Source organism: Mesoplodon mirus, assembly GCF_964341445.2.
Source record: "Mesoplodon mirus genome assembly, chromosome: 13".
Classification (NCBI taxonomy): Eukaryota; Metazoa; Chordata; class Mammalia; order Artiodactyla; family Ziphiidae; genus Mesoplodon; species Mesoplodon mirus.
In genome coordinates, this window is record NC_138989.1 from 31,794,107 (window position 1) to 31,808,308 (window position 14,202).

Sequence of the window (14,202 nt, forward strand, 5' to 3'; positions counted from 1 at the left end):
CATTAATCATCCAAAGGTGACATAATCTCAAAAACCTGGGAATACAGATTCTTTAAAGTGATTGTGCTTCAGCATAAAACTGAGAGCCCACTTTCACATACAAGAGTCCATCTTGGTCCTTACAGAACAGATCTTATTGTGTAAGTGCCAAATATTTATAACAACGGCCCCTCCCCACCTACACAATCTAATGTTACTGTGAGGTTTCAGGCATAATAAAAATTCAGAGTCAAAGTAGATTTTTTTTTCCATAAACATTCGACACTTGAAAGGGATTTCATATAAGCATTATCATATGTTTAGAGTATATATTTTTCATTCCTGGAGTACACGAGAGGTAACTTCAACAACACAGAATGCCCAAAGCTTAGTTTTAATTCATTATTTTGCCATTAAGATAAAAATAAGACCAGGATTTAAAGTTAGGTTACATTTATACAGTTCCATATGATTAGAGGTTTTAAAAATCCTTGAAGTTAGAGGGATTTAAAAAATCAAAGCAGCTGGTAAGGATAATAACTTAAGTAAGAAACTCAAATGTGTGCTTTGGGACAATAAGGGGAAAACACTTAAGAGCGGTTTTATAACAAACAGTACAGAAAGTAAAACTAAGAGTCCCAAGATCATTTTTAATTGCTTTACTTCAATGAACGCTATACCTTTTTTCTGACATGAACTCTACCTTGACTATAGTCTTTCCAATATTTTTCACTGCTTGTTTTTTTTATCCTTCCTAGCAAATAGATGCTGTTTTTTTAGATACAATAGAAGTTCTGCTGTAGCAGAAAATTAAAGAATAACGGTAAAATGGGAAAACAGATAATATTCCACCCAGCGATCAGCCTTGAGCATGATTCCATAATCTACCCTGTGATGATCGTGCACTTCACTGACCCAAGGAGATCTACGTGCCCTGAATCAGGGACACACAAACCATCCTTGCCAAGTCCTCTGGGAAAACAAGTTAAGCCATAAGGGAGCATTTCTCCATTTCTCTGATGTACAACAAACATGAAGGCATTTCATTCAGGAAAACCACACATAGAAAGTTGGAGAGAACTTAATTTTAAAAATGATGAATAGCTAGCTTCTTGATGATCCTTCAGTTTTTTAACCTATGAATAAACATAGAAATTGAGGTTGGAGTCACAGATAGTCCAGGGCACAGATAAATCATTCCTGTTTCTAGCAACTAAAACAGGAGAAATGTTGCTATTTTGGATATTAGGTAGTCATGAAAAACCAGAGTAATGAATCTGAAGTGACATTTTAAAATAGCAAAATATCTGAATGTTAAGTATCTCATGTTATGGTACAAAAGAACAGAAACTGGAATAACTTGGAGAAGCTTTAAGAAAAGGTCTGAGATTGGAGCCAAGAAGATTTGGGTTCAAATCCCAAATTTATTATTCATACTTACTGATTCTGTGGCCTTGACCAAATTACCTTAAACCCTGATGCCCTTGATTTTAGTGCCTATACCACAGAAATGACTGTAATTACTTACAGTGCTATTTGGGGGATTACATTTGAAAAAATATCATTTGTAAAATGATGGTGACCCTAAGTAATGGATATTTTTTCAACCATTTAACATAATTAATTGGGATTAAATTTCTTACATTTGGATTTGCTGTAAAATTGCAAATGCTTAACACAGCACAAGGAAGAACTATTTATCCATTCTCAAGTTATTCTAGAAGGAAAAGCCAAACACATACTCACTTTCCCACAACCAAATTGGGGAGAAATAGTAATTTGGCTGTTTATTTGAACTTCTATGTCTGCAAAACAGCTTTTCAACATAAATTCAAATTTTGACATGCTATTGGCTTGCCACACCAAAAAAAAAAAAAATCAGCTACTTGGCCGTCTCTCAAAAGACTTTACTAAATACAGCTGTAAGACTTAATGACAAAAAAAGTGAAAATACACAACTAAGCAAAAATTTGTCTGAGCATACACTTAACTTCATTAAGGATTAATACTAAGAATGACATGTTTTCCTTATAAGCCAAAATAATTTAGTAAAGAATAAAAGTGATCTTTTGAGGTTAAAAAGTATCTGATGAAAAAATAAATTGAAAATTTATATAAATTGAAAATATAACCTCAGAATGCACACAAACACAAAAAGAACTGGCCTTTCTCCTAAGTCTCTTTGTCATAGAAAAGAATTAGAGGAGAGAGAGTTTGCTCTTAAGAGTTACTCAGCCCACAGTCCCTCCCAGTCAAGTGTCCCTCCTACTGTATCCCTGACCACCGTTCATCCAGCCGCTACTTACATACTGTCAATGATGCTGTTTACATACTGTCCCTCCCTTAAATCACCCGTTCTATTGTTTCAGAGCTCTAAATGATGGGAAACTCTTCATTAAAAATAAAACCAACAAGAAACCCCAAACAACAACAACAGGAAAAACAAAACAAAAAACTTTGTCCTACTAGTGAATTGTATGTAATGAGCTAACCGAAAAGGCCAGGTCTTTTCATAGAACTGCTGTCAAGGCTGACATCCTCTGCTCTTCACTTACATACTCATTCTTCTTAAACTAAAGGCAGAGTTTTGTGTCGCTTAGATCTGTTATTCCAAGACAGATTATTACAGTTGTTTATTTGCAAAAAATAACAGAGCTGCATTCAAAAGTCAGGAAACCTCAGGCTGAGCAAAGAGAAAAGCAGTGTCAAGTTCAAAGGAGGTGATGGTTCCAGTACACCCACACCTCTGATGCCGCATTAGGGAAAATCAGCAGACTCCCGTAGGATGGCCATTGCCCACTCAGTGAGAGATTGAAAGATGGCAGAATATGGACTCAACTGAGGAATAAAGTATATTTAGTGTGGGTAGGAGACTGAGAGGGGATGTGAAGACACCTCTTTCATTTACTCATGAACCTCTGCGGAAGACCTTCTGGGTACCAGCACTGTGCAAGTCACAGATCAGTAATCTTTAAATATTTGAAAGATGATGAGGGCTTAAAAGTAAAAATGAAAATACTCTCAACATCCCACAGAATGGGAGAAGTATTTTCAAACCATATCTAATAAGAGACTGATAACCAGAATATATAAAGAACTCTTAAAACTCAGGAAATAAATAACCCTATTAAAAACAGGCAAAGGATCTAAAGAGATGATCTTGGAAGAAGATATACAAATGGCCAAGAAGCACATGAAAAGATGCTCAACATCATTAGTCATTAAGGGAATGCTGAGAACTGCTTCTCACCATCAGGATGGCTAAAATCAAAAAGATGGACAATAACAAGCACGGGTGAGGATGTGGAGAGATCGGAACCCTCATACATTGCAGGTGGAAATAAGAATGGTACAGCTTTTTTGGAAAAGTCCTGCAGTTTTTCTAAAACATAAACATAGAGTTAGTATACGATCCAGGAATTCTACTCCTAGGTATATAACTAAGATAAATGAAAACATACATCCATACAAAATCTTATACACCAATGTTCATAGCAAAATTATTCATAAATAGCCAGAAAGAATAACCCAGATGCCTATTAACTGATGAATAGACATATGAGATGTTAAGATGTGGTATATCCACACAATGGATTATTAAGCCATAAAAAAGAATAAAGCACTGATATGTACTACAAGGCTGAAACTTGAGAACGTTATTCTAAGTGAAAGAAGCCAATCACAAAAGACTATGTATCGTATGATTCCATTTAGATGAAATACCCATAATAAGCAAATCTGTGAAAACACAAAGTACAGTAGTAGTTGCCTAGGGCTGGATTGGGGAGCAGAAACGGGGATTGACTGCTAATGGGTACAGAACTTCTTCTGGGGTGATGAAAATGCTCTAAAACTAGATTGTGGTGGTGGTTGTACAACTCGTTGGATATACAAAAACCATTGAACTGTACACTTTAAACATTTTTTTAAACTAATTTATTTATTTTTTGGCTGTGTTGGGTCTTCGTTTCTGTGCAAGGGCTTTCTCTAGTTGCGGCAAGCGGGGGTCACTCTTCATCGCAGTGCGTGGGCCTCTCACTATCGCAGCCTCTCTTGTTGCGGAGCACAGGCTCCAGACGCACAGGCTCAGTAGTTGTGGCTCATGGGACTAGTTGCTCCGTGGCATGTGGGATCCTCCCAAACCAGGGCTCGAGCCCATGTCCCCTGCATTGGCAGGCAGATTCTTAACCACTGCGCCACCAGGGAAGCCCTGAACTGTACACTTTAAATCAGTGAATTGTATGGTATGTGGAGTATGTATCAATAAAGCTATGTTTCTTTAAGAAGAAAAAATGGCACTCTGTCATTTCAGAAGGGAGACTTAAACATCAATGCTTAGAAGAATAAGCAAGTTAAATCTGGGGGGCAGAGTTAAAGAGTACGGTCCATCCTTCAGGTGTGGCCAATGACCAGAATGAGCCCTCTCACTGCTGAAGACCACAAGTTCATGGAGAAGCTGAGAAAGCTCCATAGATGCAACACCTTACAGTTGAGATAAGCCATTTGGATCTGTTGAAATCTAGGTTCAACTGCAACTCTATATTACTACCAGTCTGTAACTGACAAGTGTATGAAAAATAAGAACATTCTAATTCAACACATCCTTCAGTAACACTACTATAACAATAAATAGTTAAAAGTAAACATAAAATATGAGCCAGGGTCCTATCACCCTACAATTTTTTAAGTTTATTTAACATGTATGTATATATCAGGAGCAGCCAACCTTTAATACTACTCTCTTAATTTTTGCTAATTTCTCTGTCTTGCACTGAACAGTAAGCTGCCTTTGGTTTTATCTGAGTGTACGCGCTCTGACCAAGGGGAATTGTATATGTCCTGCTAAAAAATAATAATGAAAGTTCACTGCTGGATTCTGAAAAATCTTCCCACTCAAGATCAAGGAATTGATCCTGGTGGAAAACCACGCAATGCACCAGAAGTCTGCAGGAGTGATGTCAGCATAAATGAATCAGTCTTCTTTTATGATACAGTCACTACTTGTCAAGGGCCACGTTTCCTCTAGGCTCGGTCTAATTTAAATCAGGTTTTACTGGGTCGATCTTTTTTTTTTTTTTGCGGTACGCGGGCGTCTCACTGCTGTGCCCTCTCCCATTGCAGAGCACAGGCTCCGGACGTGCAGGCTCAGCAGCCATGGCTCACGGGCCCAGCCGCTCCGCAGCATGTGGGATCCTCCTGAACCGGGGCACGAACCCTTGTCTGCTGCATCGGCAGGCAGACTCTCAACCACTGTGCCACCAGGGAAGCCCTACTGGGTCGATCTTGCTTTCACTTTTTTATTTTAAAATTAGAAGTGGGAAAAATAGTTAAAGCCACACTTCTCCAACAATAGAAACCATCATGATTGTCTTTTTACCTGCAATTCCTAACATGGTGGTTGATTAAAACAAAAAAATATATATATGATGTTTCATAACTATCACACTAGTATATATAACAATAGAATGATGGGATGAAAAAGCCGAAAAGTGTCACAACTTTCCGTTCAACAGATACGTATGAGTGACAGCTTTGGGCAAAGGCCCAACTGTTCTCCAGGAGTTTATACCAAACATAAACAATATTTTTTATGGGTTTTGTTGAAAATAAATAGGTAAATCAATAGGAAATCAGAAACAGGTCACTTTTGGGGGCTGCTCGGAGTAGAGCCTTACTGCCCAGACACATTTCAATTTCAGTCACTAGAAGGTAGGTGTAAGGAAGATTTAACTTACTGCATTTAGACAATCCAACATTTCTGAACATTTTTATAATATGTATTGAATCAATATAGCCTCAGAAAAGCTTCGTCAAATATCAGGACCTATGCATTCCATACTTTTATCTCCCCATCCTACGATGTAGCCCTGGTTCTCAGTAACATCAATATATTTACTCATTCACTCTAAATTTTGTGAAAGGCCTACACTTAGCCTCTATAAAGAGAATCATAATAAAGTTTTTGACTGTTATCCATAAAGTCCATGAAGGCAGGGACCTTTGCTGCATTTTTCAACACTCCATCTACAGAATGTTAATACATAAAGTTTAGTATTATTTTTGATAAATGCATGAAAGAGCAGTTCTAAGTTCCTAATTCTTCTGTATAACATATTGATTATTGTATTGTTTTCTAGTGTTTATGATATACAATGGGCACATTATAACTGTCAGAATACCCATACTTGCTCATCTAATAAGTGGACCCGAGAAATAAAGAAAAACTAGCAGGAGGAGGCTACAGACTTCACCTGTACAGTTTAAGCTTTAAAGCATTTGATAAAAATTCCATCTCTGTACTAAGGAACTTGTTTCTTCTCTCTCTCTGGAGGTCAAGAACAGCGACAGACAGCTAATGTAAGCCTATTTTAAATAATCTATACCAGTTCCAACATTCATTATGCCCTCATTGTAAAAATGTTCAGGTGAAAAGCTCAGGGCATCTGACAGGAGGCTGAAAGCTTTAATTCAGTGGGAGGAGGGGACACCATTAGCCAATAATAGAAAAGCCTTTTTAACAAAGGATGTTATTCTCTTAGGGTAGTAATCTATAGCAAATTACACAGAAAGAACTTGATTATAGTTTTCAATCTTCTAGAAAAGGATAATTTAATACAAAGTTAAAAGCTGATTCATTTTTGCACAGGTTTTACTAGCTGTCAATTATATTCTTTATGAACCATCCACCGAGTTGATGTATAGTTAAACACAGACTGGGAACATTACTTGGTTACAATTAAGGCTCTCAATGTGATATTGTGAAAGTCTGATATACTACCCAAAATATATATTCTTGATCTTCTGTTTAATTTATATTTCTATAGTCCAGATAATCACTTTATTTAAAAGGCTTACCCGACGTTTTCTGAAAGCCAACTCAAGAGCTGAATAAAGAAGTTGGGTATAAATAATCAAAAACACTTTTAAACAGCATATTCCACACTATTCTAGTGCTAATGTAATTACTGCTGGAAAATAAATAGGGTATTAACTTTTGGATCATTGTGTCTGAACACACAAATAGAATATTGTAGTAGCAAGGACTTTGAAGATCACCTACTAATAAATTCAACCCTCTCACATAATAGGAAAAAAAACTGAACTCAAGGAGGGTAAGTGATTTTCCAAGCCACATGTCTAGTTTTTAGTAGAGCCAGAACTAGCTTTGGGTTTCCCACTTTTTCTGTTTCTCTCTCTAAACCACAGTTAACACAGAAAGTATGGGACACATCTTGTAAAGAATGACACACTGTATTTTTAGGTAGCTGGCACTGATGTCAATTTATATTTTCCTTAAAGACCCAGAAGTAAAGTTCCTTTGAGTCATTTCAAAAGAGCCTGCAGGAAATTAATAAAATATTTTTCTTTCCTTCATAATCTTATGTCAAATAATACAAAGTTAAAAGGATATGGTCTCAAGTAATAAATAGTGTTTTGTATACATTTGCCTATAAAGAGATTTATAAATGTTCTCTCCAACATGAGGTGGGTTTTTAAAACTGATTCCACAATTATCTCCAAAAGGAATTCAGGCATCAAAGGGTCACCAATTATCAATGATCTAAAAATTACTGCCTTAAAAGTTAAATTTTGTATTTGTTCCACACCTACTCCATTCCTCCCCGACCCCCAAATCTTGAAACAGTTTTACATGGGTAGCCTCAAAAAAATTATTTCCTAGGGAAGTTTAAAGGCTAGATGGCTAATAATTTATAGTTCCTTTTCATATTTTTTTCTGTTTTAAATCACAGCTCATTCCTAACACCCTCAAAATTCTCAATATGTGCAGCATCAGGATAATCTCTTTTACATAAGTAGAAGCAGCTCTGCTTTTTTATTGGCAAGAACAAGGGTGTAGTTTGCATTGTGTTCCACTGGAACAGTCTGTTTCTCCATATCCGAATCTTGACTTCCAACACTTTTAAAGTTATCTTCTATCTGAAACAGGTACCTCTCTTGAACCATTTCGAAATCTCAGTGAGAAAAAAAAAAAAAAAACTGTCCCCCACAAAAACCCTCTATTAATGCCTTTTTTTTTTTTTTTTTTTTTTTACTTCTCTCATACCCTCGTGCCTATAATCACTACAGGGTTGCCTTATGTCACTTTCACATGATATGGACCCAAAGCAATGTCCTTTGGTTGTCTAGAAAGAAAAAAACATATAAAAGGAATTATACGAGTAGAGAATCATAAAGAGAAATAAGATCCATTCATTCTATACATTGAATAATCAATATAGTGCTCTTTTATCCTTTGAGTTTTTAAAGAAAATTTAAAAAGTTATAATTACTTACTGGAATTTAAAATGCAGAAGTAACTTCAACTTAACCCTTATAATCAAGGAAAAAACGAGACATAGTTGATTGGACTCTGCCGATCACCAGTACTGTGAAGTTGCTGCATATGATAAAAACTACATAATGCTTACAATGGTGCTTTGTTTGTTTCCTCCAACATGAGATTTCCTTCTTTCTTCTCCTTATAAAATATTACAATCTAACCTTGGAAAAATAACAAAACAGAGACAATAAAGAAGAATATTTTAAAACCACAAAATACTAACGACCCAAGTACAACTACTTTGAGGAATATATAGAAATACATATAGATATAGATATTTATATATTTTCAAATATTTTAGGTACAATGATTATTTGCTTTTATAAAAATAGATCATGTTATTCACATTTTATAATATTTTTATTTGGTATATTTATTTCATTTAATGTATTTTTTCTTGTCAATTGATGTATTATGAAATGTTGTTTCTAATGACTATACAATATTCTATTATACAGATTCAACAATTTATTTCACCAATCATCCCATGTTGGACACTTATTTTATTTTCAACTTTGAGCTCTTAAAAACACTAGGATGAACAATGTAGTAACTAAATAAATATAATTTCAACTACAGTTGACCCTTGAACAACACAGGTTTGAATAGCATGGGTCCACTTACACATGAATTTTTTTTTCACTAAATACATACTACAATTCAAAATGATCCAATGCTAGCTGAATCCACGGAAGTAGAACTGCAGATATGAAGGGCCAAATGTAAAGTTACATGTGGATTTTCAACTGCATGTATGGACAGCACTCCTAACCCCCACATTGTTCAAGGGTCAACTGTACTACCTTAGGATATATTCCTTAAGTGTAACTGCTGGTTCAAAGACCTTGCACAATTTCAAGGCCTTTGCCAACCTGTTCTCTAAAAATGTAGCAATGTAAACTTAACAGCTAAGTGTGAGACTCTTACATGTCCTAAAATCCTTGTCAACATGATTGTCTACTATCTCACTTTTGATGGACTGAAATAAGTAAGTAAATAATTGCTATTTTAATATTTATCTCTGTAATTATTAGCATGGTTGATTTCTTACTAGTGTGCATTAACTATCTGTATTTTTCTTTTGAAAATTATCTTTTATTTCATGTCAAAATGTATTAATTTCATCCTTAATCCCAAGTCATAATTTAGCTGGGTATAAAATTCTAGGTTAACATTTATTTTCTCTTAGCACTTTAAATTCCAATATCTCTTTCATCTTGTATTATTGATGAAAAGTCTGCAGTCAGTCTTCTTTTTTTCTTTGAAAGTTCTTATTATTCTCCCTCTTTCCTTGAAGGCCTTTGTAAAATTTTACCATGAGTTCATCTTTACTAAAAACTGTCTTCTTCTAGAGTCTTAGGAGGCATTCCTTTGGAATGTTTTTCTGGCTGCCTTTACCCCAGCCCAATGTGACTGTAGAGTACTTGGTCAGATTTTATGTTGGTTTCTTAGTCCAGGGCTTCTCCAGAATAATCAGAGGATGAATTCAGTTCCAAATGCAGTCACTGCACAATCTAGGAGATCCAATGTTCCAAAATTTGTATTGTTTACATCCACTGACTAAGACTTCAGCTTCTATGGTTATCCTTTAGCCAGCAAGCAGAATTCTGCTGAGTCACCTTTTCCTGGTTATTGGATTTATCCAGGTAAGTTAATTCCTGCTCATACTAACTTGGTTCTGTGAGGCATTAAAACTCCATCATATAAAGGGTTTCTCTGGTCCAGTTATCCTTATCAGCCATGTGGATTCAATTCCTCTCACCATCAAGAGTCCTCACTTCATTTTGAGCATCTACAGATTTTCTTTCCTTGATTTCAATCTCAGCTATATATTTAGCTTTATAAAATATTTTTATCTATTATTTTCATGTTAGAATGGAAAGATAAGGGCCCTTCCACAGCAACTCACTCTGATGGCATATTCTAACCTATACATTTTTCAGAAGAAAACTTGTGAGATGTATAAAATTCTGTAAGTCCCCATCAGAGTGTTTCACAATGAAGACAGCACAATAGACTGATTTATTACAGCAATGACACTTAAGTGCAATGGGGGAGGGAAAGGATGCTTCTTTTTTCAGTCAATGGTGCTAGGTCAACTGGAAGCCACATAGCTTGACCTTACCTCACACAATTCACAAAAATCAATTCCAGAAGAGTGAAAATATAAATGTAAAAGATAAAACAATAAAGTGTCTATAGAAAAACATAGGAAAATATCTTAGTAACCTTGGCATAGGCAAAAAATTCTCAAAGAGGCCACAGAAAATGTTAACTATTATAGGAATAACATAATTTAGACTTCTTAAAATCAAGAGCTTCTGTTTATCAAAAGACATCATTTAGAGAGTAAGAATGCAACATAACCAGTGGAAAAATGTATCTGCAATAAATGTATCCAACAAAGGACTTAAATCCAGAATTTAGAAAAACTACCCCAAATGAGTATTTAAAAGATAGGTTATCCAAAGAAAACATGGTGTAAGAGACTTGAACAGACTCTTCACACAAAGATATTCAAATAGCTAGGAATATATGAAAAGGTGATGGGCCTCCTTATTCACCAAAGAACTGCAAACCAACACTGCAATGTGACAATACCACACAGCCACCAAAATAGATAAAATCAAAATGACAGACCAAATGTTTGTGAGCAGGTGGGAAAACCAAAACATTTTTACACTGTTAAAGGAGTGTAAATTGGTACAATCACACTGGAAAACTGTTTGATCATGTCTACTGAAGCAAAGCATATGCATACTCTATGATTCATTAATTCCACTTCTTGATATACACCCATCAGAAAATAATGATCACACTAAGCTCTTAGAAGTCTGATACAGGGAATATATTTTAGGTAATTTTCCCATAGAATGGTTAAAATGCAAAATTTTATACTTTGAGATAAATTTCAATCATCCAAGAAATTTTTACTCATGTTAAACATATCCTTCCTTTTATCATGATGCTGGATGGGTAAGGTATTTACATGAACTATGAAATGTTGACTGCATTGAGCCAGGTGAAACAGGGAAATCCTGAGATTAGAATGAGTAATTTGAGCCTGAAGTTATTTCTCTGGAAAGCCATTACAGAAAGAAAGTAAAACAAAACAAGAAAACCACCAAGGAAACAAAGCTACACCTCCAGGGCCATTTTAGAGTAAGGCTGGACTCACACTATTGATATTCAATAGAAGCAGAAAAGACAGAATATGAACATATTTTCCACCTCAATCCTTGTAGCTGACTTCTAAATATCAACCAATCAGGACATTCAGAAAATTCGAAACTCCCTGTTTTATTCTCAGCCATCCCAGGCAACATCCTGCCCCAGCCAGCTTACGTACTTAGCAACTCACAGCTACAAGGCATACACCAAGTAAGTAGTTCTTTTGCAGGGAATCCAAATGCTCTGTCTGTTACTAAAGTCACAGAGAAAAATGGGCAAAAGACATTAAAAAGAAGGAACACAAATCAACAATGAAAGTTTAGATGATGTTCAAATTCACTATCAATCCAAAAAATGCAAATCAACTCCCTTCCACCAACCTACTTCAAGAACAAAAATTCCGTGGGAGATACAGTCTGAGTCAGTTGATCTGGTTTCTCTGGGCACATTCCTGCATTCCCCAACTATTGATCTGGATGTCTACATGGTCAATAAGTCACTACGTGAGCCTCCCAAAGTCCTCCTGGATGCCAGGCTGTGTAGCAGCATCGCTTCTGGTCGGACTTGACTGCTTACTGCTTAGAGTCTTCCCAGCTCTCATGTCACTAGGAGGCAACAGACAATATGCAGGGGTTGGGGGGAGGGGCACTGGCAGGAATTAGCAAAGGAGAGTCAGTGCAGGGGAGGAGGGACAGGAAGCAGCTTCACGCAAGAAAGGAAGCCAGAAAAGATGCCCATTATTGGGGATGGCAAAATGCCCACAACAAATTCAGATGCCTCCATTCCCACAGCCTCAAAGTCCCTCGAAGTCCCAACTTAGTGTCTCTTTAATTGTGCGTATTTACCGTATTTACGGATGGTGTACTTCTGTCTTCAGGGTGACACTTGGGATTAGATGATCTTAGCAACCTTCTCCCACTACAGAGTATACATACAGTCAGAAACATGAAAATGTTTATAGATGCTATGACTGACTGTAAATACTTACATGTATGTGTGTGTGTGTGTGTGAGTGCATACATGGGAAACACTAAGGCACTGGTGATTGGTGCATTTTAAAACTGCAAAGTAGTAATACAGAAATAAGAATGTCTGAAAATCAAACAAGCCAAATATCAAAGCTATGAGTAAAAAGCTTCAAGTCAACACTGCTGTGTGACAGATTTTTTTGCACATATTTAAGACACAGACTTGTAATACTGCAGGAACACAACAGTGGCAAAGTCCCACCTCTCCCTGCAGGGTTCATGCACAGCCTGCTTTTCAGTCTACCTGAAGGACGTCTATTCTGCTAAAACACATGTTTAAAAGTGAGGGGTCTGCCTCCGTTTGTCTAATGGTGAATGCATATTACCCAGTACTCATTTCTGACAAATCTTCCTGGTCCTTCTACTGCAGGAGACAGAACGCTGAAATGCCATGGGATCCGTGCATCCCTAGGGAATGAAAGAGGCACTAGACTCTGAGGAGGAAGATCCATCACCCAGAAACTAAAATGTTAAGACTTGGCTGTCCCTTTGAAGATTAACAAGCAATCCACCCAAGTGGGAAGAGCCCTCCAGGCAGGAGGAAAGGCAGAGGCATAGTGTCAGAAGGGCAGACGTCTTGGCTGCAGTGAGAGGGTGAGAGGGGTGGCAGAGGCCACTGGGTCTTCCCAAGGAGTCTGGGTTTTCTGTAAGGGGTGACGTGTGCCCTGCAGGGATGACAGCAATGTGGCAGTTGGCTGGGAGCAAAGGAAGAACAGAGCAAAAGAGCAGCCAGAGCTCACTTCAAAGACCCAGACAGGATGGGCTGCCCTGATGTTGTGGCTGTGGGTGCTGGAAGGGACAATGAGGAAGTGAAGGCTGGGTAGCAGGACTCAGGTGGGGAGGAAGACTTTGCTTTCAGTGCAGACGTTGTAAAGGGAGTAACTGCACCAGGTTGAGGGAACAGCATGTGGGGTGTGGAAGGGAGTTTGCTGTCTGGTTCCCAGAGAAGGAGATGCAGTTTTGTGGTAGGCAGATCTGTCCAACAGGCACAATAAACCACCCATCTCCTCCAGTGTTCCCTGTGCCCCTGCATGGACCTCCACCACACAACTCATGAACTATTAGCAGATATTATTCATAAACACAATCCATCACCCAGATTGCACTAGAACCAAACGATGGCCATGTTCTCACTCCTTTTTCGGTCTTCAGCATCTGCAGTGATTGGTAGAGAGGACAAACTAGGAGCATTTTCTGGGGACCAGTTTTTTCTCCCTTCCATCAAAAACTATCTGGGTATGATTTTTGAAGATCTGTCTTTTTCTCAATTCCTGTGTACAGAATACAGACGGGCACGATTCCCTCCACTCATGCCTAAGGAGGAAAACAATGACCATACCAGGGTGGGGTAGCCTCTCTAGATTACTATTTAAATAAACTGAATTGCAAGATTATTACAAGAACTGCAGTATTCATAGGAATCGAGCCTCTTACAGTTTGATAAGGACCAATCTGCCGACTTAATACCCTCTATTCAACTGTAGAGCTGTCTGCTAAGGAAAAGAGTGAACAGTAATTCCATACTACTCCAAGACATTTGATAATTGCACCAGAGTGCTCTTTTATCACCTGACTGGACAAGATTCCTACTACACTCCTCAAGTGTGTGTACCAAGCTTTCAAAAAGATGGAACACACAGTAGGCCCTCAAGATCTGTTCATCTTGTTTATTTTTTAATGATA

General features: G+C 37.2%; 1 protein-coding gene across 3 annotated transcripts in view; it reads right to left on the bottom strand.

Annotated features, from left to right (window-relative positions):
* PTPRM (protein tyrosine phosphatase receptor type M) overlaps positions 1-14,202 on the bottom strand; it is a 748,579-nt gene that overhangs the window by 609,813 nt on the left and 124,564 nt on the right. The gene's annotated exons all lie outside the window — the stretch shown is intronic.